General features: G+C 32.1%; 1 protein-coding gene across 1 annotated transcript in view; it reads left to right on the forward strand.

Moving 5' to 3' along the window:
- Window positions 1-210: 210 nt before the first annotated feature.
- Window positions 211-4,757, forward strand: part of LOC111085086 — a 45,065-nt gene continuing 40,518 nt past the window's right edge. Inside the window, exon 1 of the mRNA XM_022382234.1 lies at window positions 211-310. The gene's annotated coding sequence lies outside the window, so the exon portion shown is untranslated. The remainder of the gene's footprint in view (window positions 311-4,757) is intronic.

Consider the following 4,757-nt stretch of genomic DNA (forward strand, 5'->3'; position numbering starts at 1 on the left):
TGATAATTGGTGATTGGGTAAGAAGTGCTGTCCTTCAATCATGCCAAATCATTAATAACAGGAAATTTGGTTAGTAGGTGATTAATAAAGGTAACTAGCGTTTACAAGGGCCTGCGCAATTGAAAAACAGGTTCTCTGTATTTACGTATACATTTATTCTTAGGAACAAGGTTCAGGTATTTTTATCTTTCCTTTATCGTATCCTATTTATTAAGAAGTTATTATGCTTGTTCACCTTCAGAGCTGCTACACAGCTGCGCACCTACGGAGTGTGAAAAACAAGTATATTAAGTTAACCCTAGTTAGTAAGGTAAGTGAAAGATTTGTGTTAGTTTTCCTGTTAAGTCACGAATTAAGTTTGAGTGTTAGATGCTAGTACCTATGATAAAACAAGAAAATAAGATAATCTAATAACATGTTGAAACACAAGAGTAGCAGCCAAGATTCTATTATACGAGGTTACTCTTCTCTGGTTATAAATGCCTGAAATTTGTTACTGTAGCCATGTTACGCTAACTTTGCCATTATACGCCGACATATACACGAGTTTGTTAATTGTTAAGCGAAAAGTTACACAGTAGGCTATCCATGCTCTTCTCACCACAGGTTTCGAAACCCAATTATTTCGGCCAGTGGGTGTAAGATGTTGCAGTTCTTTATAGTATTCTAGAGGATTGTGGAGAACCTGAAGACGAAAAAATGTCGAAACGTCTTCCTCTACACTTGTGGTTTTTTTTTTTACAACAGGCAGTTGCCGTCCATTCGAGCTTACTCATCATGAATACTCTGCCTAAACAATCTATCAAAGAACACCGTACTCATTGTTAAGATTAATAATAAGATACTGATTAGAATGTCCATAAAAAATATTCTCCTATTCAGTCCCTATTCTTACAAATGAGAGACTGTCAGTATTTTTAATCAAACTTCTATGATGTTTTTAAGCTTTTTGAGTACTGTTTCATTCATTACAAGGTTTGTGGTATTTTCAGGTAAAACTTATTTCTTTACAAGCATGCAAATAACAGGAGATTTGATCAAAAAATAAGGAGAGAAATCTGTAGTAGATAACTTGGCTTAGTTCCCTAAAGTGTATAATAACGAATCTAGACACATTTGAATCAATGAACAAAATATTTACTGAAACAAATAAATGGGAGTCACAGGTGCGTGCCTACATAGACTAAATAACAATATTTCTACTAGGTTGTGTTTAGCTCCACAGCTTTCTCTCTCTCTCTCAGAATTAAACTTCGTGGAACTAAAACACGTTATTTTTGAGACAAGTAGAAATCGGCCAAATAAAATGCGCCTGAATTCAAAGGTAAACTCGCTTTTTTTGTTTTGTCGACATCATTACTTCGTGACCTCTGTTTCCTCATAGTATTGGTGAGCTGTTATATCTAGCAACGTTATAATTGGCTAGCAAAGGTTGTTACAGTACCAGTCCTTTGAACCCGGATGTTATATATTACTACAATATCATCTCGGACAGAGGAGACATCACTTATTACGGAGAGCAAATAAACGAAGCAACTAGAACTAATATTAATGGTTGCCGCCATTACAGCACGGAAACTAAATAACTGAAAAGGCTTGAAAAATCTATATCACTAAAGCTGGTATATAAAATATATTTAATACCCTTATATCACAGATTTTCTGTTATTTTAAAATGTGATGAGTTACAAACTTATCAGTATTGATTGAAAAAATGCATGCTGAAGACGTCGGCTTCTGTTGTGAGTGTTTATATGGTATTTATCATACTCGCAATATTAAATTTTGAGGCAATAGCATCGAATATGTGGGAAAAAACTTACAAGTTGGGTTGATTTAAAAATAGTATTAGTGTTACTTTAGTTATATCATCATGTTAGTTTTTGTAACCTCTGGCCTGGCATGGCTTGGAGGTTATGGCACTCTACTCGCAATCTGAGGATCTTGAGTTTGAATCCCTATCACCATCCATGCTCATCTTATACGGTGTGAAAAATTCGGGACTTACAAAATTAGCGGACGATCACAAACTAGTTGGGATTAAGGTCGTAAAAAAATGTTTTTGTAATTTTCTTCTTTTCTTACGTTGTCATTGTGATTCGATTGTATAAAATATTGTTGTGGGTTTCGTTATACACATTCACAAATATCTTAAACAGTGTCTTATGTTGTAATAATTCAAATTGAAATGACTAGCTGTTATTTGTTTGAAAACGATCAAAACTTCTCACAAGACGTTAATATTGTGATTATATTTTGATAAAACGTGGTTTTTTATACTGTATTCTGTAACAGCTATGAAACAATAGTTTATAAACAAAATTCGCCTAAAGCAACAAAACAGAAGAGGTACTACGTGTTGAACATAAATTAACAATGTTCTCCAATTGTTTCTGGGAAGTAATTTGCATTTTTAATCCTCACATAGCAGAACGTCATTTTGAAACCTTGAAATACTCTTTTTAAATTAATGTTTTTCTTTGTCATTACTCTAATACACATTTCAAGAATATTCATGTTTCGCATATCGTATTTACTTCTGAAAGGAAAAACACAAACGGTAAAGCTTTTAAAAATGTGTACGAAAATTTACCAGTAAATTGTTAACTATTAATAATTAATCTTACCTGAAGCATTATATTCCACATTTTTAAATAATACGGTAACCTCTAGTGGCAGAGCGATAAGTCTTTGGACTTATAACTCTAAAAATAGGGTATCGATAATTTTTTTTATTATGTTTGGATTCTAAAACGATCGATAAAACTCTCACGTCGCGACTGGTATAGAGAAATCTATAGTCTTGTTTTTTTGTTTGTAATTAAGCACAAAGCTACACAATGGGCTATCTGTGATCTGCCCACCATGGGTATCGAACCCGGATTCTAGCGTTGTAAGTCCGCAGACATACTGCTGTGCCACCGGGGGGCAGCATTATATTTTCTCGATTACAGGTTCTACAAGTTAATTTGTAATAGTTCTATATAACTAACGACAGGCCTGACTTCACTGAAAAAAATACTAGAGTCACTTGTTTGATAACTTGTCTCCTATGTTAAGCATTTATCGTACCTAATACTTCGTGAAAAACAAAACCTCAAAACTTACAGCATCCAACCAACTGATACCAACAAGTAATGATATAATTATTGAGTTGTTAATATAGTACTTTTAAAAATACCGTATTGTTTGTTTGAAGTTGAACACAAAGCTACACAATGGGCTATCTGTGCTAAGTCCAGGTAAAAGTTCACTGTGGTAAATGAAATTTGATCTAATTAAGAGTTTTTTTCCCCGATTTGTAAAAAAAATCCTTACTTGATAGAAAAAAAATGAATATTATTTTCGAAATATGCGTAGCTGAATTATGGAAAATCTGTTATTAAAACCAAAACAATTTTATGAAATATGAATTCGCAGGCCAGTGTAATTAGTACATGATAGGCTTTGTTTTGTCAATGCTACAAGCGATAATAAGATAAATATCACGTTCCTTCCGGTGTATGTTCCATACGTTTTAATCGCGGGTAATTTTTTCAATTCAGCAATTAAAAGAAAAGTACAGAAACGATTTACCACTGTTTGTTTACGTTTTCCTTAAACGTTAATCTGATTTCACACCTTAGGAAGAATTAATGAAAAATAATCACTATTTTGCCATTTTTACTGATAGCCTAAAGATTTACAATGCGTATACGCTTTTCTTTATTACTATTTCAAATCGGACAAGAAACAAATAAATGTCAAGTGCTTAAGAATAATGGAAGTCATAGATGGAAGCTCTGGAAGAACAACATTATGATATGAAAAAAAAAGGTCCTAACCACGTTAATAATATCTTTCTTTTACTTAGTTTCTCAACCCATGGGTAGCAATAAAAACAGGTTCTTCATAATGTGCGAAAGGGTAACGAATAGATTATGTAAATATATATATTTTTTTAGTCAATACTTAATAAATCACATTGTTTTTGCTCTATACTAATTTAATGGGTTGCGACAAGCCATCCATATTTATATATGGGTTTTGAACCCAACACGATTGAATAGAAAATGCTGTACTAGCTGATTTAGTTGTTCAAAATGTAACTATTTATAGAACGAGATAGACCAAGTTATCATAATACTTGTAATAAATGTATCCAAAAATTCTACCACGTTTGAGAATTTTTAATTTATAAGATGTGGGTGTAGATTGTAATAACTGTTTTGAACTACTTTATACTGTAATAAGAAAAGTCCTAAAACTGGCTATCACACAGTAATCCCCTAATAAAACTGAATGTTTCTTGAATTTGTTTTATCTAATTATATGGATAAACGCCATGAAAGAAAATTTGTAATTAATACAACAATTTCGTTAATTAGTTGTGATTTCTTAATGACAGAAAGATAACCAACTAGTTTAGACAGAGAAGACCTACAACCGTCTAAGTAGCTCTGAGTAACCGATTTTATACTTTTTTTCAACATTTTATTAGAAGCTCTTGTTGTGTTTTTTTATATGTTTAATAATGTAGTGTGTCAATAGTTATGTTTTTTATTATAATATTTCTCTAAAAAATCTAGTTTTGATGCATAAAATTTCTTACAAGAGATTTGAGAAGAATTGTTAGTTTTGTATAAAACATTTCCATCCGGGAGTTCATATCTAAAAATATAAATCCAGAAATACAGTAACTTAGTTACAGGACGAAGAGTTGCGTTCTGTAATATACCACAGTAAATTTGTTTGTTTGTAGTTAAGCACAAAGCTGC

Source organism: Limulus polyphemus, unplaced genomic scaffold (genome assembly GCF_000517525.1).
Source record: "Limulus polyphemus unplaced genomic scaffold, Limulus_polyphemus-2.1.2 Scaffold232, whole genome shotgun sequence".
NCBI classification, from domain to species: domain Eukaryota; kingdom Metazoa; phylum Arthropoda; class Merostomata; order Xiphosura; family Limulidae; genus Limulus; species Limulus polyphemus.